The sequence below is a fragment of the Halichoerus grypus genome, chromosome 7 (assembly GCF_964656455.1).
Source record: "Halichoerus grypus chromosome 7, mHalGry1.hap1.1, whole genome shotgun sequence".
NCBI classification, from domain to species: Eukaryota; Metazoa; Chordata; class Mammalia; order Carnivora; family Phocidae; genus Halichoerus; species Halichoerus grypus.
In genome coordinates this window covers 60,803,137-60,825,183 of record NC_135718.1, presented here as the reverse complement: position 1 = coordinate 60,825,183, position 22,047 = coordinate 60,803,137, and the positions used below count along the sequence as shown (strand labels likewise).

The window sequence follows — 22,047 nt, the reverse complement described above, 5'->3', positions numbered from 1 at the left end:
ATTACATCATTAGTTTTTGATGTAGTGTTCCATGATTCATTGTTTGTGCATAACACCCAGTGCTCCATGCAGAACGTGCCCTCTTTAATACCCATCACCAGGCTAACCCATCCCCCATCCCCCTCCCCTCTAGAACCCTCCGTTTGTTTCTCAGAGTCCACAGTCTCTCATGGTTCGTCTCCCCCTCCGATTTCCCCCCCTTCATTCTTCCCCTCCTGCTCATTTGTATTCTTTACTAGAAACACATACCCACGTTGGCAAAGAAAGAAAATTAAAACCTTGTCAATCATAAAAATGAGTCGATTGTCTAAATGTTTTTATCTGAATGGTTTTATCTAAATGTCTTTATCTAAATGTTAGCTTGATTTTTCTTCTCCATATACTTTTAAGGAAAATTTGTGTTCCTTCAACCTATGAACTAACATTTAAAAAAATTATTTATTTATTTATTTTTTAAAAGATTTTATTTATTTGACAGAGAGAGAGACAGTGAGAGAGGAAACACAAGCAGGGGGAGCGGGAGAGGGAGAAGCAGGCTTCCCACTGAGCATCGGAGCCCGATGCGGGTCTCGAAACCAGGACCCTGGGATCATGACCTGAGCCGAAGGCAGACGCTTAACCGACTGAGCCACACAGGCGCCCCAACATTTTTTTTTAAAGATTTTATTTATTTATTTGACAGAGAGAGACACAGCCAGAGAGGGAACACAAGCAGGGGGAGTGGGAGAGGAAGAAGCAGGCTTCCCGCGGAGCAGGGAGCCCGATGTGGGGCTCGATCCCAGGACCCTGAGATCATGACCTGAGCCGAAGGCAGACACTTAACCGACTGAGCCACCCAGGCACCCTTGAACTAACATTTATTAAGCTCTATGTATGTGCATAATTCAAGGCTCTGTGGGGGAGTGTTAAGGGTACAGGTTTGTGTATATTTTCCCTCCACAGAAGCGTTACAGTCTAGCCAGGAAGAAACCTGCCTATCCTCGGTAATGTCAAAAGACATTGCTTCTGTTGTTGGCTGTGACAGATGAAAGGCATGGATAGGTCCTCTAGAACTTCACAGGGAGGAAAGAGCTCCTTGAGTGGGCTGTTCAGAGAGAGGATCTGGGAGGCAGGGATCATTTATGATCCATTCAACAAACATTTGTTGTGCTAGCTGCTGAGCAGCTTGCTGAGGCTCTGGTGATGAATTAGAACAGCTCTTTGAGGGACTCCCACATAGAGAGGAAAACAGAGAGCTAGCCAGTTATAATCCAGACCCAGGGAACCAGGAAACCCTGAAGAGTTTGTGCGTTTAGTGTGGCCAAAGGGGGGAAATGGAGGGGGTGCCTGGAAATGTGAGGACTACGGGGACTTCTGTCACTTGTAGGGAAGCCCTTTTGCAAATCCTGCCAACGTGCCCTGAGTGCCAGTGGCCGCCCTGAAGGTCATCGATTTTTTTTTTCTATTTTTACATTTATTTTTTAATTCACATACAATAAAATCCACTCTTGTTGGTGAGTTTTGGCAAATTCATCATTGTTTGACCACCATCACAATCATGGCACAGTACAGTTCCATCGTTCCTCCTGAAAAATTTCCTCCCACTTCTTTGTAGTCAAGCTCTTTTTCATCCCCAGCCCTGGAAACCACTGGTCTGTTCCCTGACCTCACAGTTTGTCTTTTCCAGAGTGTCATATAAATGGAACCGTATGGAATGTAACCTTTTGAGCTTGGCCTCTTGCACTCAGCATAATACATTTGAGGTTCGTCCATGTTGTTGCCTGTATTGCTCGTTCTTTTTCACTGCTGTGTTGTGTTCCAGCGAATGGATGTACCACAGTGTGTTTCTCCATTCCCAAATTAAGGGGCCTTCTGGTTATTTCCAGTTTTTGGTGATTGTGCATAAAGCCACTATAAACATTTTCATATATATATATTTTTTAATAAGAAAGCATTTAAGATTTCTAATTATTTATGTTCCAGCTACTGTTCTTTTATTTAAGATTTATTTATTTGAGAGAGAGAGACAGAGAGAGCACCAGCAGGGGGAGGGGCAGAGGGAGAAGCAGGCTCCCCACTGAGCAGAGAGCCCGATGTGGGGCTCGATCCCAGGACCCTGGGATCATGACCTGAGCAGAAGGCAGACGTTTAACTGACTGAGCCACCCAGGTGCTCCTCATGTTGGTTTTTGTGTGAAGGTAGGATTCATTTCCTTTGGGTAATTACTGAGTGATTATCTAGGAGTGAGATTGCTGGTTTGTATGGTCAGTATATATTTAACTTTGTAAGAAACTAGTGAAAGAGAACATAAAACTAAGATAAAAACAAACTGTTTATAGTGCCTGTACCTACCTGCATTCCTACCAGGCCGTCTGAGTTCCTTTTTCTCCACATCCTCACATGTTGTTTCTTGTGTTGCTGATTTTAGCCATTCCGACAGGTGTCAGGTGGTATCTCATTGTAGTTTTGATTTGCATTTCCCTGATGATGAGTGATGTTGAGCATCTTTCCATGTGTCTGTTGGCCATCTGTATTCTTCTTTAGAGAAATGTCTGTTCATGTCTTCTGCCCATTTTTTAATTGAGTTATTTGTTTTTTGAGCGTTGAGTTTTAGAAGTAGTTGAGTTTTAGGAGTACTTTATATATGTTGGATACTGACCTTTATCAGATATGTCATTTGCAAATATCTTCTCCTATTCCATAGGCTGACTTTTAGTTTTGTTGATTGTTTCCTTTGCTGTGCAGAAGCTTTTTATTTTGATGTGGTCCCAATAGTTTATTTTTGCTTTTGTTTCCCTTGCCTCAGGGGGCCTATCTAGAAAAAGTTGCTATGGCCCATGTCAGAGACATTACTGTTTGTGCTCTTTTCTAGGGTTTTTATGGTTTCAAGTCCCACATTTAGGTCTTTTAATCCATTTGGAGTTTATTTTTGTGTATGGTATAAGAAAGTGGCCCAGTTTCATTCTTCTGCATGTTGCTATCCAGTTTTCCCAATACCATTTGTTGAAGACTGTCTTTTTTCCATTGGATATTCTTTCCTGCTTTGTGGAAGATTAATTGACCATATAATTGTGTGTTTATTTTTGGATTCTGTTCTGTTCCATTGATCTATGTGTCTATTTTTGTGCCAGTACCATACTGTTTTGATTACTACAGCTTTATAATAATACTTGAAGTTGGGAATTGTGATGCCTCAAGCTTTGCTTTTCTTTTTCAAGGTTGCTTTGGCTACTTGGGATCTTTTGTAGTTCCATACAAGTTTTAGGATTGTTTGTTCTAGTTCTGTGAAAAATGCTGGTGGTATTTTAATCGGGACTGCATTAAAAGTGTAGATTCTTGCTCTGTTTCAGCACCATTTGTTGAAAAGACTATCCTCTCTTCATTAAATTGCTTTTGCTTTTTTGTTAAAAGTCAACTGGCCATGCTTATGGTGAGTCTGTTTCTGGGTTTCTGTTCTGTTCTGTTGATCTATGTATCTGTCTTCTCTTCCAGTGAGTGTGGTTAAGTCTTAAGAACAGACAGGGAGTGAGGGGGGAGCACGAAGGGCTGGAGATTTTGCAGGGATAAAACCTTTTTTTAAAAAAATTCTTTTAAAGACCTTATTTGAGAGAGAGCGAGAGCGAGAGAGAGGACGAGCACAAGCAGGGGAGAGGGCAAGCAGGCTCCCTGCTGAGCAGGGAGACTTGGGGCTCGATCCCAGGACCCTGGGATCATGACCTGAGTTGAAGGCAGACGCTTAACTGACTGAGTCACCCAGGCGTCCCCAGGGGATAAAACCTTTAAACTGAGACATCTATTGGCTAAGAGTGAGTGAGGAGAAGAAGACAGGCAGATATGAAAGTCATTTCAGGCCTTGGGAACATCACGTTCCCTGCAAAGGCTGGTGGGCCAGAGAGAAGGGGGTGGGGCAATTATACGATTCTCATTGTGGCTGGGACTGAGTCCCAAGCCAGGGTCAGGTCAAGGGGGGTATGCTTTGATCCCAAGGGTAGGGTGGATACAGTCATTTCAGAGAACATTTAAGTGGGTCTCCAGGATGAGTGAAAACACCACATTCGGTTCTCTTTTGTCATTGAATCAGCACAATGTCCCTATCTCTAAAAGAGGGAGTCTGGCTTCTTATAAAAAAACACACCCCAGGCTCAGCTGCTCAATCACCTCCCAGAGAGAAGAGCCCACTCAGCGCAGGACCCACAGCATCCTATTTATTTGTACGTGTGTGAATTGAAACGTCTCCATTTTTCCCTCTTGCCTGGGGCTCTGTCCCGAGGTCTTGGTGAGTCGCAGTGCACTTCTAGGAATCGACCTGCAGGTGGCAGCAAAACCAAGGTTCATCAAGCGGAAGGCTCCCAGCTCTCCGCCTTCAGTTTGAAGCAGCTCCAATATTGCAGAGCCCATCGAAATTTGGTGTCTGCATAATAGCAGGCTTGTTTTGAAATCCGCCCCCCCCAACCCTGGAAATAATATTCTCTAAGTCTTTTGGAATCAAATCCGCCAAATAGAGTGTAACATGTTTCCTAATCATTTGGGCCGCATCCTCCCTCCTGAATGGGTGTTGGTTTCCCCGGGAATGTTTTCTGCAGCTGTGGATCATTGAGAAGGTGGTTCCGATTTGCTCTGGTAAAGCTGAAGAAATAGCCAAGCACGTGGCATGAAGTGAAATAAGGACAAATGCGGGCGACACCCCGGAGGCAGGCAAGGAGGGACAAAAGAAAGTCTGGAGGGCCGGGCGGTGAACTGGATGCTCACGGGCCCCGCGTGGTTGCTGAAGTCCACCTCTGCCAGGTAAGCCTCTTCCTCGGAACGTACTCCTCCGCCGCTGCTCCTGACTTCTAGAACTCTGTTATGGAGGACAGAGCTTTCCACAGAGTTCAACTGTCACTTCCGCAGGGACGTCATCCCCCTCTCCCCCAGCTCCCTCGTCTCCCACGGAGCCGGCTAATACCCTTGCTCAGAGCACAGTGCAGCTCGCCTTCGTGGGATTTTCCGCGGTGTGTGATTATATGACTGCAATCACATGTACAACATCTCTATCGTCTACTAGATGGCACATCCCGTGAAGGCAGGGATAGTTTTGTTTTGCCTCTTTATTCTATAGGCGTGGCAGAGCTCCTGGCACAAATATTTACTGAGTAATTCAATGCGTATGTAAACAGAAGAGGGAGTGGTCTCTAAAGGCAGAGAGCCCTGGGTGGAAACCCTATGTGTAACACTTACCCACTCTCTGTTCTTGGATATGTTGCTTAAGCTCTCCAAATTTCAGTTTCCTCGAATGTAACATAGAGAAAATCATGCCCGTTTTGCAGGGTGGTCATAAGTATACGAGAAAAATCTATGTAAAGAGCTTAGCACAGTGCTTGAAACCGAGTAAGTCCTCAAATATGATAGCTACGCTCATTTTTATAGAGGAGGCTTCATAGGCAATTTTCTGGGGGAAACAACGTGGATTTGGGTTGAGAAGGAGATGAAATGACTAACAAGAGAGCTTGTCCTAGAGTTTTGGTAGGAGAGAGGAAGAGAGAGCTGTTGGGGGTGATGGTGCTGCCGTTGTAGCTGCTGAAATGAGCCCCTTGGCAGTCCTGACATGGTTCACATATTCCGAGCCCACTGTGCAATGGGACAGTACTGCTCAGGGTCAGAAATTCGCTGAGCAGGTGAAGCCATAGCCTGGTCTAGAGAGGGAATGCGGTTGGACCATCGATGGAAGCTGGAAGCGTCACGGATGTGAGGGTGAGCGAAGCAATCAGATACTCAGGTGCCAACACTCCAGGTATGAAAGAACCGTGCTCAGTGGAAGTGTGGTTACAGGAAGCCACAGGAGCAGGGTGGGGGTCGGCGTCTTCTTCCCAGGAAGTTCTTTCCTGCTCTTGCATAATGCTTTACATTACCTTAAAAGCAGATCTTGTAAAAGTGCTCGTAAGTATTAGGAATATTCATAATAGCTAAAAAGTAGTAGCAATCCAAATGCCCACCAGCTGATGAATGGGTGAACAAAAGCTGGGGTAGCCATGTAATGGGATATTATCCAGGCATAGAAAGGAATAAAGTTCTGATCCAAGCGATGACGTGGCCGAACCCGGAAAACATTATGCTAAGTGAAAGAAGCCAGACACAAAATAACAAACATTGTATGATCCCATTTATATGAAGTCCCTAAAATAGATTCATAGAGATAGACAGCAGGAGAGTTACTTCCTGTGTCTGGGGGCCGGGCATGGGGAGTGACTGCTAATGGGCTTGGGTGTCTTTTTGGGGTGATGAACATATTCTAAAATTAGATTGTGGTAAAGGTTTTACGGCTCTGGGAATGTACCGAAGACCGCTGAAGCTTACACTTTATGTGGGTGAATTATATGGTATGTGAATTATCTCTCTTTTATAATAACGATATTAAAAAATATCAGGGATACATCAATGGTTCTCAACCCTGGCTGCACATTACAGTCACTTGAGGAGGCTAAAAAAATACTGATTCACGGGGTCCCAGCTGCAACCAATTCAATCAATATTTGGGAAGTGGCACCTGGGCGCTGGGCATTTGTGAAGCCAGAGTTGACAGCTTCTGGCCTGGATGATCAAGGAAGTCGATTTTGATTTTTCTGCCTCTAGAGGACCTACTATGGGCAAAGAACGGGCACACTCAATTTCGTTGTTGTTGTTTTTGTAAATCTGTGTGTCTGGGGCAATTTCTGTTTACTTTTGCTTGAAGGCAGAAGAATGGCTGAACCGTGTGGCCTTACTCGAATCTTTCCCATTTAGGATTTTGTGATTAAATTCATCCATTGCAAATGTGATAGAAAGGGACAAGCATTTGTTCTGGTAATGTCTGGAGCTTTAGGACAACTAGAAACATTCTGTTCATTTAAATTTAGTAAGCAGAGGTAATGACACGGGTAATAACGTGAACGTTTTCATGCCAAAATTGTACTTCCCACTTAGACAAATGAAAATGATTAAGGTTTAGGAAGAAATTTCTGTTTCATTACTGCTGGCATCACTACCAATATCATAATCAAAAGCAATTAATTGTCTCTTTATTCTGCACATTGGCCCGGGCAAGTCAGCCATGTCTCGTTAGGCCAACCAGGGTATTTTTTGAAGAATAGTAATCATGAATGTCCCTGTCAAAATCCTTACGAGAGCTGACCAAAACTAGTTTGAATTGCAATAACCTTTTAAAGAATGAAGAGGGTTGCTGATATCTTGAATTTTGCAGTGCAAGAAATGATGCTGGAAACATTCAAAATAAACACATTAGAATAGAGAATGTCATCCTACGAAATTGGATTTTGGAAGGGCAGCTCTAGTCACATGAAAGGAGGAAAAAGAGATAAAGGACAGTTTTCCATTTATTGAGCTACTATGAGTCAGACATAAAGCTTCATGCCTCATACTATGTCATTTCATTCTATCTCTAATCATTCTAGGTTAGCATTTTCTTTTTTGTTTTTGCCTATGGGAAAATGAGGCCGCGGAGGCCACCTTGTTTGCCCCCAGGCCCCGAGCTTGTAAGGGGAGGTCCTGCCCCTGTAACTCTGTCAACCCGTCATTCTGAAGAAAGGCCACATTGTTTCTAGTTGACAGCTTTGTATAGGGAAGAGCACTGAACATTAGAAGACCCAATTTCCAATTCTGTGTGATCTTAGGCAAGTCACAACCTCCGTGCCCCAGTTTCCCGAGGGCTAATTGAGGGTGAGAACATTTGCCCCCCGGGATTGTTAGAAGGCAAATAAGTCATGCAGGTCACGGCTTGCCTGGCACGGTGTAGGTGGCCCTTTACAGGTGTCAGTCCGGCTGCTTGGACTTGGAGTGTCTAAGCTGTGGGGAAGCTCCCGTGGCAGAGGTGACCCATCTTGGGAAAGTGCCTGGCCTCACGTTAGAGTGAAAACCGTCCACACCAGCGGTCCGGCACCAAAGCCCAGGTTGGGCTCAAATTGGAAGGGCTCCCAGGGGGTTCTGTCTGCGTGGTAGTTTGCTTTTCAAAGGAATTATTTGCCTGGCTTGAGTTCTTTCAGGAAACCATTAGACTACAAACTTAGAGGAATCTGTGGAGCACCTGCTCTCTGCTAGGTGCTCTGGGGACCGGCTCCGCGTCTTTAAGGAATTTCACATGTAGTCGCGGAGGGCAAAGCAAATATCTGTGAAACAAGAGTAGTACCGAAAAAAATCGTATTCCTTTTTTTTAAAAAAATAGCATACTTAATGCAAATTCAAAAATGCTGAAGGTTATATGGTGGGAAGTCAGACATCACCCCCACCCCTGTCTTTCTCGTCTTGGTTTCTCTCAGTTTCTTCCTAATTTCTTTCTTTCTTTTTTTTTTTTAAGATTTTATTTATTTATATGACACAGAGAGAGACAGCGAGAGACGGAATACAAGCAGGGGGAGTGGGAGAGGGAGAAGCAGGCTTCCTGCAGAGCAGGGAGTCTGATGCGGGGCTCGATCCCAGGACCCTGGGATCATGATCTGAGCCGAAGGCAGACCCTTAACGACTGAGCCACCCAGGCACCCTCTTCCTACTTTCTGGAGAAATCCTTCCTATGTGCAAATATATAGGTATGCATAGCACCTTCCCTTTTATCAAAATACCAAAGGAGACGTACTGTAATACTGTTCTGCATTTTTATTTTTTATTTTTTTTAAATGTTCTGCATTTTTAAAATTCATAATAGATCTCAGATATTGTGCTGTATCAGTACATATTGATCTCTCTCATTCTAATGGAATTCCTTTGTATGAATGTACTGCACTTTATTTAATGGCTCCTTATCAATGGTCTTTTAGGTTGTTTCCAGGCTTTTGCTACCTGAACAATGCCGCAATAAATTTTCCTGACAAAGAGCCATAATTAAGGGCTCAATTGTGTGTTCAGACTGTAAGTGATTCTCATTTCACAGCGTGGGTGCTAATGGCGTTTGGGATGGGCAGTTTTCTGTGTTCCAGGACTGTCTTGCCCCTGGCATGATTTTTGGCATTTCTGCCCCGCCTCTCTCCTCCCACTCCCAAGTTCCGGTACGCTCCCATTATGACAACTACAAATGCCCGCCCCTCCTCATTTCTAAATGTCCCTTGGGGGGGATGCCATTGTCCAGAGTGGGCACTGCAGTGAATTGGGCAGTTAGAGCTGGAAGCCTAGAGATGGGGGAGAGCAAAGGGGCGGCTGAGCAGGACTCTGAGGACTGGCACAGGATTTGGGAATGACCACAGAAAGGTCCAGAGGCAGAGTCACCACATTGAGGGATTTCACTGTCTCTCTGAACTTGCTTGCTTACTCCCAGAGAGATGTCACCATGTCTTAGAACTGATTGGCCTGCCAAATGGTCCTTTGTCTCTATTGTGAGTCCTGCAAACACTGCTTCAGTTCCTTTCACCAAGCTGCCATGCTGGCTCCAGGGCCGTCACAAGTGTGGAGGCCTGTTCACCAGCAGAACAGGGACAGGCATCCGTACAGTTGAATGGGGCCACCCGACTGGGTTGGGGGCAAATTACACAGCGCTTGAATTTTCACTCTGCCGTTTTTGTGCCTGTGAATCATAAATTCCTGGGCAGTCAAAGCTTTACATTGTCGAGCCCCTCTCATTTGGAGAGAGCGAGTCAGGTTGATGTTTGCATCAGTTAGATGTGGGGAGAAATGTTGCAGAAGAGCCCACAGGTAGGGGGTGTAAGGGACTGGGGGAGGGAGGGATGGACTCTGTGTCAAGGGAAAAATGATCAAAGTCAGTGATTTCCTAATTGGGTTTCGCACCAGAATTACTTGGAAAAAGTATAAAAGGAAAACAGTGTATATTCCTCAGCTCTACTCCAGACCGAAGAAATTAGATTCTCAAGGATTAGGGTCTGTATTTTTATTATGATACTCAGGTAATTCTTATGCCCTGTAGTAGCCATTCAAGCTTGGAAAACTCTGATTTAAAAAGACTCCAATCAAATCATTCCCACATCACAAATGAGAGGGTTAGAGGAGCCCAGCGTGCTATCTGCCCTGTTGGTAAAGGGAGTGAGCAGGTAATATGCTAGGTGGTTAATTATATTGGCATTTATTCATTCTGAAATGTTTACAAAAGTAATTAGAAGTCAAATTAGGTTTGATGCTCAGTGACCTTTAAGGAAGGGCTTGGCTTCAAACAACCAAAAAAAAAAAAAAAGAAAAGGAAAAAGAACGAAAGAAAAAAATGTTTATTTCAAAGGTTAATCAGAGCAAAACACAGCATGATTAGCTGGGATCTCCAGCATGCAAAAGTAGGGTGTTATCTGACACTAAGGATGAGAGGAAATGGAGATCACTTACTGGGTTGTTGTTTTTCTGGATTTAGAATGTGAAAGCCACCTTCTTAGGAGAATCCCCCTAGTTATGAGCATGGAGTAGAAATGGTGTTCTGAGAAGATAGGCTGACCAAATCTTCCTAGACCTGAGTCTTTCTTGGCTGGCCCAATAGTTTTCAACTTTTTGACCCTCCTGCTGGGAAGATCTTTTCAATTGTGAATTCAGAGGTCTTGCTCCATGTGGGAGCATCATCAGACTCGACCTCTATCTAGTCTCACCTCAAGGCCTTGAGACCATCCCTCTACCTTCCAATGGTGCTAAGTCCTCCCATCCCTATGGAACTGCTTTCTCCCTCGCCAGCGATGTGGATCGGGATCCCAGGCTGCATTTTCCTGACAGTGGGGTTCAGGCTGACTAGCTCTGTGATCTTAGGCAAATCTCCCAACTCTCTCTATTCCCCTTCTGCCTTTCTAGATCCATTTCCCCCCCATTCTGTGCCCTGGGAGATTCCTGTAAACTGCATCACACGGACTTCCTTGCCAGCCGACTTGCTGCTGGGTTCAGCCAGTGGGGGTCCCTTCCCTGCTTGGTTGGTTGCCCTGGCCCTAAGAAGGACCCAACCCTCCCTGACTACATCTCCACTGCCCCCGGGAAGCCTCAGCTCCACCTCTGGGGTTCTCTTCAGAGCTCCCTTGACACCTTCCTTCCTAGAGCCAGTGATGGCTCGCCCTGGTGGTAGTTGCTGGGTACTTCATCCACCCGCAGTGTTTCCCTGACCTTTGAGAACCTTTGTAAATAATACCTTTAATAGAGTCTCTTCAGTGGAACACTTGGAGGGAAACTGTTTTATTTTTTTATTTTATTTTTCTTAAAGATTTTTAAAAATTTATTTATTTGACAGAGAGAGAGAGCGCACAAGCTGGCCGAGCAGCAGGTAGAGGGAGGGGGAGAAGCAGGCTCCCTGCCCAGCAAGGAGCCAGATGTGGGGATCCGGCCCAGGACCCTGGGATCATGACCTGAGCCGAAGGCAGACGCTTAACCAACTGAGCCACCCAAGTGCCCCTGAGGGAAACTGTTTTAAATCTGAGTCCCGCCTGATGGGCTTTTTAAAAAGCAATCAAATGGGGGGAAGCAACCTTCCTCTGTCTGCCTTGGTGTAACTGTAAGGATAATGTGAAGAGCCGTTTGGGGAGTGTGCTTCAGAAATGCAAGCGTTCTGCCGTGGGGTGGTATCATAGTTATGGCTCTGGTGACTCCAAATAAAGTCTGACACGTCTTCATAACCCTGTGGCATTTTGGAGTTTTCAATATTTGATATTTGTGTAGTAAATTCTCAAATAATTCAGAGAGCAGAAAGTGAGGAGATGATGACAAGACTGTTTTCCTTCTTTCAAGTATGTAGACTCGCTATGTTTCTGGAAGATGCAGGAGTGTCTGGTTTTATTGTCTTTGTTATTTATGGACAGTCCTTCCAGATTCTGGTGACAGGTTGGGATTTATATATATACTTAGTTTTCAGAGTTGCATTAACTTTTGGTTTATGTCTGGGTTCCATAGATATTTTGTTTAAAGTTAGGAGAAGCTTTGTCAAGGGTTGCTGGAAAGATTTCATTTTAGCCTAAAAACCTTGAAAGCATACGTTTTTAAATGGCTGCACACATATGTTATAATTTGTTTAACCATTGCCTCATTGTTAGATAACTACATTGTTTCCAGTTTTGCTCTATGATGAATAGTGATAGAATGACCATTCTGGTCCTCACAGCCTCCTGCACATTGTTCAGCAATGCTAGGCGCTGCTCAGGTCAGGTCCCGGTGGATACTGCAGTAAATGAGGCAAAGCCCTGCTGTCATGAACTTATATTCTAGTTGGGGAGAGACAGAGAGACAATAAAGAAACAATTGAATGAAAAGGGTAAAGCAGGGTAAGGGAGATATATAATGGATTGCCTATTTAAATAGGGCAATCACAGAAAGCCCTTCTCATATGATGACATTTGAACGGAGATCTGAATGATATCAGGGAGCAAGCCGGGGAGATCTCTGGGGGAAGGGCATTCCTGGCAGAGGGAATGGCAAGTGCAAAGGCCTGGAGGCAGGAGTATGCTTGGCATGCTTGGGGAACAGCAAGGAAGTCAGTGGGACTCAGAGGAATAAGTGAGGGACAGTAGTAAGAGCTGAAGTTGTAAGAGCAGAAGGGGAACTGGGGGCAAGATCTTGAAGAGTCTTATAAGCCATTGGAAGGGCTCTGATTGGTTCTTAAAATGATGAGAGACCTTGGAGGGTTTGGAGCAGGGGAGTGACAGGATCAGACTTTGATTTAAAAGGCTCTCTCTCTCTTTTTTTTAAGATTTTATTTATTTATTTGAGAGAGAGAGAGAGACAGAGTGAGTGTGGAGGGAAGAGCAGAGGGGGAGGGACAAGCAGACTTGATGCTGAGCACAGAGCCCGATGTGGGCTCAAGAGGCAGACGCTTAACGAACTGAGTCACCCAGGTGCCCCTTAAAAGGCTCTTTTGACTGCTGTGTGGAAGATGCTCTGAAGGGGTCGGGGTAGAGTGGGGATGACCATTTAGGAGGCCTTGGGGGTAATTTGGGGAGAGATCATGGTGGCTTGGATTAGGGTTGTCAGGTGGAGGTCATGAGGAAGGGTTGGACTGTGGGTATATTTTGAAGACAGAAGTGGCAGATTTTAATCATGATTGGAAGCAAGGTATGAAAGAGTGAAGGATGACTCTGGGTTTTGCCCTGAGTCATGGTGGTTGAAGGATAAACAAATGAATGTCTTGTTAGGGCAGGAGTTCTTAATCCGGGGCACTTATGCCCCCCAGGGGACATTTGGCAGAGAGTCTTGTTTGTCACAACTGGGATGGAGGGTGTGCAGGGATGCTCTAGCCCTCCCACAATGCATAGGACAGTTACCCCCCCGCCCAAAGAATTATCTGCCCCCAGATGTCAATAATGCTGAGACAGAGAAACTCAGAGTTAGGGAGATCACTGCTTTTTTCTTTGCTCAGCCTCTTTCCTCTCTTGGCTTTGTTCTCTCCCCCCAAATGGGTTTCTTGCTGTGTCTTATACAAGTTAGGAAATGATTGGCCCAGGTGTCCTCCCTCCCTCCCATCAAATGTGACCTTTAAAGCCCCATATCCATATTCAACTCACTATACATGGTCTCTGTTTCAATTACACATTTTCAGCCGAGAGAATTTCATTGGCCTGGGTGTTTTTTCTGTTCCAATCAGGCATGTCAGAGGCAGGCTCATGGAAGTCCCTGTCCATGTAACCAAGATTGCAGGAAAGATATTCTGGGAAAGAGCGAAGGTCAGATAAGAAAATGAACAGAGTGTCTGTTGTATGAACTTGGAGAATTAACCTGAAGACCTGACTTGTGGGGGCCCCGCCCAGCCCATAGAATCATCTAGGCCCTGTCCTTTAAAATTAGCAGGGGAAGGAAGCCAGGGGAGAGGGGTGATGGCTAAGGATCTCCTGGGCCATATTCCAAATCTGGATCCCCCCTGGGCTGGACATAAAAGAGAAGACTGCTTGCTGTGTTTTTCCTTTCCCTTTTTAATTGAATTTGAATCCAGCATATCTTCAGAGGAAATCATCTGGAGCAACGAACACTCATAGCTAGTGAGTGGCATGAAAAGTAATAGTGGGGAAAAAGCATGGAAGGCAGTGTGCATTTATGGTGACATATGGCTCTCCTCCTGGATTTTCATTGACTACATTATCCAGGCAGGAACTTGTTTTCTGAGAGGAAGGGGTATTGTGCAGATGGCAGCATATTGGAATCATTGTCAAAAAGAGGAGAGATGATATCAGCCTCATATTGAATCAAATGTTCAGTTAAGAATGAGTCTGAGATAATTTTTCCATGTTGTAATGAGTATTTTGGTATTTCCAGCCTGCTCTTCCACATGACTAATGCACTTCTCACAAAGGGATGTCTCTGTTTGTTAGCCTTAAACTAAGGCTAATAAAAACGGTGGTCGGGACAGAATGCTGCTGGTGAGGAGAGAGGTAGCTCAGGGAAGTGCTTCTGGGCTCCTGGTGTGGGCCAAACAGGAGACCTTGGTGACCAAAATGACTTGTTTACTCCTGCTGCCCATTGGAAGTAGCTGTAGTTCTCAGATCTCTGAGTTAAGCCTTTGAAAGTCCCTGTAGAAAGACAGATATCATCTACTGAAAAAGCCATGAGAGGCTATTTGCACTTTTTGAAAAAAACCCACAATTTTATTGAGGTATAATTGACATACAATACAATTCACCCATTTAAAGTATACAATTCAATGGTTTTTAGTATATTCACTGAGTTGTGCCCCCTGCCCCTGCCACCACAATAGACTTTAGAACATTTTCATTACCCAAAAGAAAACCTGTGTCTATTTCCCCCAAAGCTCCAGCCTTAGGCAACCATTAATCTACTTTCTGACTCTATTTACCTCTTTGGAAAATTTCATGTAAACGGTGTCACACAATATGTCATGTTTTGTGTCTGGCTTCTTCCACTCAGCATGGTTTCAAGGTCCATCTGTGTCACGGCAGATGTCAGTATTTCATTCTTTTCTATGGCTGAATAATATTCCATTGTGTGCAGGGATCCCATTTTATTTAATTCATTCGTCAGTTGATGGACATTTGGTTGGTTTCCAGTGTTTGGCTCTTGTGGGTGATGCTGCAAACATTTGTGTGTAGGCCATCTGTGCTTGAGTTGATCCACTTAAAGGGAAGACTGCTCTATAAGTCTGCCCCAATCTGCCTTCTTCTCTCATCCCTCTTCTTCCCGCCAGTGGATTGCTCTCTCCCCTCTCGGTGTCTTGCGCGTCTTTCCGTTATTAGACCTTGTTGCAGTCTTGTGTGACGTTTTCCTTGCCATCCCATGTGTCACCTCTGTGAAAGCAAGGACCATGTCTTATTCATCTTTCTATCCCCAGCACCTGATAATATTATGTTTACAGCTAGTTCTACTTCTTAAGTAATTGCTGGATTTCCAGTTATGGCCTTTAAAAACAATGAGTTTTTGTATCCTACCCCTTCCTTCCTTCCTTCCTTCCTTCCTCCCTCCCTCCCTCCCTCCCTCCCTCCCTCCCTCCCTCCCTCCCTTCCTTCCTTCCTTCCTTCCTTCCTTCCTTCCTTCCTTCCTTCCTTCTTCCAGTTAGTTAACATACAGTGTAATATTGGTTTCAGGAGTAGGATTTAGTGATTCATCACTTACACACAACACTCAGTGCTCATCACAAGTGCCCTCCTTAATGCCCATCACCCATGTAACCCATCCCCCTGCCCTGTATCTTACTCTTTAAAGGAATTTCGGAGTCGGGGTTTAGCCTGAAAATTTCACATCTTTTTCTCTAGTGTTCATGGGTCCTTTCTGGCCGTGGTCTAACTCAAAGGGGCTGGAATCTGTCTGTCTTGTTAAATCATGATGAACCAGAGGGAAGCACCAAGGGGATTCAGAAAGTGAGATTTTTGTGTGTGTGTCTCTTTTTTTTTCCTTTTTGAGCTCTGAAGGAGGGGAAGCACCTAATGGGGCTCCAATGGGGGGCGGTTAATTCAGTGAAGCATTGGCATAGGTGGTTAATAACCATCATGAAAGTGTGGGGCTATGGTCAGTGGGAGGCTTCTTGAGGCTGGCAGGGGACAATGTTGCTGTTGATGACACAGTTGGACTTTCTCTTGAGCATCTGCTCAGCCTGGAGCTGACATCTTTTGTACTTTTTACAGGAAACGATCAGATCTTTTTTTTTTTTTAAAGATTTTATTTATTTATTTGACAGATAGAGAGAGAGCACAAGTAGGCAGAGTGGCAGGCAGAGCGAGAGGGAGAAGCAGGCTCTCCACTGAGCAGGGAGACCAATGTGGGACTCGATCCCAGCACCTTGGGATCATGACCTGAGCTGAAGGCAGCTGCTTAACTGACTGAGCCACCCAGGCACCCCCAGATCTTTCTTTAGTAGCTCAGGGCTGTGTGTCTCCACATGGCTTTTGAAGATGATGTGGTTTCTCACAGCCAAGTGGCGAAGGTCACATTGACTGGCCTGGGTCCTCTGACCGGCTGACTTCTGGGCTGTCATGGCCATGGCCGCTGCTCAGTCCTCAGTCCTCAGGAGACCCTGGAGGGTTTGGAGCAGAGGAGTGACATGATCGGACTTTGATTTAAAAGGCTCTTGGGCTGCTGTGTGGAAGATGCTCTGAAGGGGTCGGGGTAGAGTAGGGGTGACCAGTTAGGAGGCTTTGGGGGTAATCTGGGGAGAGATGATGGTGGCTTGGAGTGGGGTTTCACAGTGGAGGTCCTGTGGAATGGTTGGACTGTGGGTGTATTTTGATGGTAGAGGTAGCAGATTTTCATCACGGCTGGATGCAGGGTATGGAAGAACGGAGTTAAGGATGACTCTGGGTTTTGTCCTGAGGAACGGTTGGAGGATAAACAAATGAATGTCTAGTTAGGGCAGGAGTTCTCACCCTTATGTGCCCTCCCAGAGCTCTCACTTCCAGTTTTGAAACTGCTCATTTGCTGGCCTGTAGAGTCCACTAGTCTCCATGGTCCTGGACAATCAAGATTTTGTTTCAGCTCTGACAGTGCGGGGCACCCCGTAGGTTCTCAGTGACTGTTTTGGAGTGGGCCACTTCCTGGCATCCCCTTCGGGCTTGCTGAGGGTGTAGGTACAAGAGGAGGAGGCTCTCTGGGTGTGGGAATGAGACTGGAGAGCTTGGCATGCTTTGGCTTAGAGAGAGGCAATCCAGAATTGAAACTTCCATTCTCAAGAGCTTGTCCAAATGGCCTTTGTGTTTAAATGGTCTTCTCGTCGGATGGTATCTCTCTACCTATACTTGGGGTGCTGGGTCTTTGCATAGGGCTTCGGAGGTGATGTTCGGCTCTGAACTTTTAGAAAAGGCATGTGGCTTTGAAATGATTTTCCTCTCCTGGTCTGAAATTGCCTCAGCTTGTTGAAATCACCTTAGACAACCTATTTGTTTCCGCCCAGATAATAAATCCCTGGGCATGTGTTGCAGTCAGTACTTTCCCAAGTACTTTTTTTTTTTTTTAAGATTTTATTTATTTATTTGACAGAGAGAGAGAGAGAGCGCACAAGCAGGGGGAGTGGGAGAGGGAGAAGCAGACTCCCCACTGAGCAGGGAGCCTGATGCAGGGCTCGATCCCGGGACCCTGGGATCATGACCTGAACCGAAGGCAGACACTTAACTGACTGAGCCACCCAGGCACCCCTTCCCAAGTGCTTTTAAAGAATTCTTTCAGGGGGGCAAAGCTGTATTTTATTCTTCTGTTGTCCTGAGCACTGCCTACCTGGAAGGTGTGGCTACTTCTAACCTCAGTGAGTAGGTGGTAGCATTTGCTTTTCCATTTTTATGAATAAAGCAATGAGTATTATGGAGGCAACAGCTATTTAGAGCCAAGTACAGGTTTTCTTAATCTTTTACCACCATGCCATTTATTTCTAATCACTTTGCTGATAATTTGTATTGATGATACATGACTGCTTAAATAGTTCATATATTCTGGTAATAAATCAATTCCTGTCTTTCCTTTGAGCTCTCTCTTTGGATTTCCTATGCCTTCCTTTGAGAATGAATAGCTGGGTAATCAAATTGGTGAGGAATCTCCCTAAAAAAAAAAAAACAAAACCCAAAACCCCCACAAAATAAATGAGGGTGATGTTTATCTGCAGGTTTTGAGAGGATCCAACCACAGAGGTGCTTTGAATTCCAAGGCTCAGAAGCCCCATCATTCTATTCCACAGCAGCTCGGAGGGACCTTTCACGTGCATGGAACACTAGAAATAACTAATGTGGATTTTTCCTTCTTCTTTAAGTACTTACTAGCAATACCATTCACCCCACGATTAATCAAAACCTGGTTTGGGGGCCATCTCTTCTTGGGTGTCCTTAACAACTGTAAGAACTCGTGAGGTCATGTCTTTTTTTTTTTTTTTTTTAAGATTTTATTTATTTGAGAGAGAGAGAGAGAGCACGAGCGGGGTGAGGGACAGAGGGAGAAGCAGACTCCCCGCTGAGTAGGGAGCCGATGCGGGACTCCATCCCAGGACCCTGGGATCATGACCTGAGCCGAAGGCAGACGCTTCACCGACTGAGCCACCCAGGTGCCCCGAGTAAGGGCATGTCTTCTATGTCTCTACAACACTCACAGTGCCTCTCATGGGCTGAAACCCAGTGAAGAGCTGGTTTTGAGTATTTGCAGACATACCTTATTTTACTGCACTTTGCTTTACTGTGCTTCGCAGATGTTGCCTTTTTTTTTTTCCCCACAGATTTTAGGTTTGTGACGAGTCTTGTTGAGCAAGTCTGTCGGTGCCATTTTTCCAGCAGCACTTGCTCACTTTGTGTCTCTGTGTCCTATTTTGGTAGTTCTTGCAATATTTCAAATTTTCCATTATTATTGTATTTGTTATGGTGATCTGTGGCTAGTGACTATGACTTGCTGAAAGCTCAGATGATGGTTAGCATTTTTTTAGCAATCAAGTATTTTTTATTAAGGTATGCACGTTGTGTTTTCTAGACATAATGCTATTGCACACTTAATGGACTACAGCATGGTAGAAACATAACTTTTATATGCACTGGGAAACCAAAGATTTCATTTGACTCACTTTATTGTGATATGTGTTTTATTGCTGTGGTCTGGAACTGAACCCACAATATCTCCAAGGTATGCCTGTATATTTCCATATGAATATTCCACCTTCAGTTCAAACCCTGTATTAGTTAAGTTAGTCTCCTCTTTGTTTTAAGATGGACTTAAGTCGGGGGTGCCTGAGTGGCTCAGTCGGTTAAGCGTCTGACTCTTGGATTTCAGTTCAGGTCATGATCTCAGGGTCGTGAGATCGAGCCCCGCTGGTGAGGTCCCTCTCCCTCCCTGTGCTTGTGCTCTCTTTCTCTCTCTCTCAAATAAATAAGTAAAATCTTAAAAAAAATGGATTTAAGTCAGCTTCCTTGGATGTCATCTATCAAGATAACATAAATTACAGAAACATAGGGGAACATGAAGAGAGGGTAGGGCCATAACGTGCGGCCCCCATGAGGCACGCATGCTATAGGTGAATCGCAGAGGTAGCTTTACAAGACTAAACAGGAAACCTGGCTGGTTACACAGTCCATTGTCCATGTGCTGAAAGCAAGCCAGCATCTCAGGAGGAGCACCCCACTGGATCCTAAGAGCCTAAAGGAGTTTCTCGAAGGCTATCGGTGAGACTCACAGCTCTCTGCTGACCCAGGCTCCCTGAGGGATAGATTTTTGAGTATAGAGAGGCATGGATGGACTGCACAGCTTTCAACCAGGCCTTCATAAACTTGGCTTCTCTCAGCAGAGTTTGTTCAAATGCAGTTTATTTTTAAGAGAACATATCCATCTTGTTCCCAAATGAACTCTCCCTTCTGCTTCTCTTTTTCTGAAAGAAAGCTAAAATCCTACAGCTATGTAAGTCTGCATGATTCGAGCTTCCTAGGACTCCTTTGCTTCTTTCTTCTCATATCCAACCAGCTGTCAAAATCTCCTCCTTTCTCCTTTTCTCGTCTTCTCCTCCTCTCCCTCCTCCTTCTCTCCCAACTTTCTTCCCTCCCTCCCTCTCTCCTTCCCTTCTTTCCCTCATCACCCACTCCATACCAGAAGCTGACTATGCAGACGAAGGCATGGTGTTAAATATGTGTACCATTTGGCAAGGGGACCGGCCAACCAGAAGGAATAGCAGCTTTGGTGTTGGAGCAGTGGTCTCAAAGCCTTCGGGGCCAGGCATAAAGGCGTAAACTCTCCATTTGCTCGGTTGGGGAAGGGGGTAGTTTTGGGGAGTTCTGGGAGAAGGCTAGGGTGGTAGAGTGGGCACGAGGGTGAGTGAGTGGTGCTTTCAGGTAAGGGGCTACTTACTCACAAGTAGAGAAGTGTTTCGGTATTTTAACAGCTGATGCGCCTGCACTGGTGGACGCTGGTGTGTATCAGCCCTGGGTAGACGGGGTCACAAAGATGACCCGGCCATGCTTGCTACCCTAGAGGAGACTGGAGTTCACCATCTTCAGAATGCATTTCAGAAACAGCCTTTTCTCTTTCTCTCTATGCCACGACTATAGTTTAGACCCTCACTGTCTCAGACTCTATCCACTACAATGACCTCTTAACTGGTAACTCAAACGGAATTTTAATTTCTTTCCTCTTTTATTTTCCCTTTCCAATGTTTCAAGTATGTGCTGCCAGAGAAAGTTCCCTAAAATACTGCTTTTATCACACTATTGCCTTCTACTCCAAAACTGTTAATGGCTTTTCTCTCCTTTCTAGGATTATATTCACACTCCCTAGCTGGGCATGTGGGGCCCTCCGGTTGCACTTGAGCCACTGTATGAAGGAATAGGGTGTCACAGAAGGACCAGCTATGGTCCCCTCTGTCCTTAAGTAGCTTAAAATGGGCAGTGAAGGTGTGGAAGAGATGTTTGTAATGATTATTATGTAGAAGAAGCAAATGTGGGAAACAGGCAGGTGATGGGGGTGTTGGGTGGGGCAGGCTGGTGTCACTAACAGGATTGGACAGCAGGGGGTAAAGTCCCTTTGCACCTGACTTATCTTGGTGAGCTGAGAGCAATGGGTTCCTAGGCCCAGGCCCCTGATTCTGGGTGGTTGAGCCAGTGTGTTTGAGACCCACCTTCACATATTTACCACCTGCCTCAGAATGTTACCTTCAGCCCTCAGTGGAAATCTGGCGGTCCTGGGCCCAGCTGGCTTCACAGCATAAGCCCTGGGGAGAGTGACTGGGCACCGTTCTCTGAGCTGTTCTTGAAGACAAAGTTTGGCTCAGTAGTCCCTGGGCTTAGGCCAGGAGAAATCATTCCTACCTCCTACGAACTGAGAACCTACCATAACCATCCTAGGGTACTACAAGTTATGCATTTTGCCAACATTTGCACATGTGATCTTGTTTAGTCTTCATCTTTATCTTGTAAAGTAGGTATGATAAGTAAACTGAGGCCCAAAGGCTACTTTAGCCATGATTGCTCTGTGGGTAAATCTTAGAGTCAGGATTGTAGGGCTACCAAAATCTAGACTGTTTCTACTCTATAGCTTGGCCCTGCTGGAGCTAATACTTTCTGGGAGTGTGGGCAGGATCAGGATTGCCCGTCTCCTCTATCTGCCATATTGGGAATGGGACTTTTAAAGCCCTAAGCCCCACTGCTATTTCCTCTTATTAATGAAGGTGGTTGAATGTTCATCTGCCTCGGGGAACAAGGATACCCTTCTTCACAGGCAGAAGTATCTGTATTTCGTGATCGAGTGACCATACCAAATGTCTTAAGCCCCCAGTCCATATATCTCTACACTACCCTCAGTGCTTTTCTTGGTTTTTAGACATTGAAGGTCCTTTTAGAGAGGGCATTCTGCTCTTACTTGCCAATATCCTCACTATTAGCCCTAGTTTGCTTCAATCATCTATGCTACTTCTGTTTGGAATTTGATTTGAGTTGTTGTGAGGTTTAAATAAAGTAGTGCATATAAGGTGCTTAGTACGGTGACTGGCACATTTTCAGAGCTCAATAAATCATAGCTACCATAATGATTCTGAGTCGAGAATATCCTAGAATCACAAAATAAGCCCTCAATCCGCACTAGTTATTCAGATGAGTATCATCTGGCAAGACTGGGGAGATGGGGTACAGGTTGGAGAAGTTTTCAAACAGGGAAGGGATCGGGGAAGGGCCTGATATATCTATGACCATGTACCCAGAGGACATCCTGAGCATCTGAAGGACTAAGGCAAAGTTTAGCAGCGAATTAAGACCCATGGGC

General features: G+C 45.1%; 1 long non-coding RNA gene across 1 annotated transcript in view; it reads left to right on the top strand.

Moving 5' to 3' along the window:
* The first annotated feature begins 4,440 nt into the window (after positions 1 to 4,440).
* LOC144382570 (uncharacterized) overlaps positions 4,441 to 22,047 on the top strand; it is a 372,453-nt gene continuing 354,846 nt past the window's right edge. The window contains exon 1 of the long non-coding RNA XR_013449753.1: positions 4,441 to 4,764. This is a non-coding gene — a long non-coding RNA (uncharacterized LOC144382570). The remainder of the gene's footprint in view (positions 4,765 to 22,047) is intronic.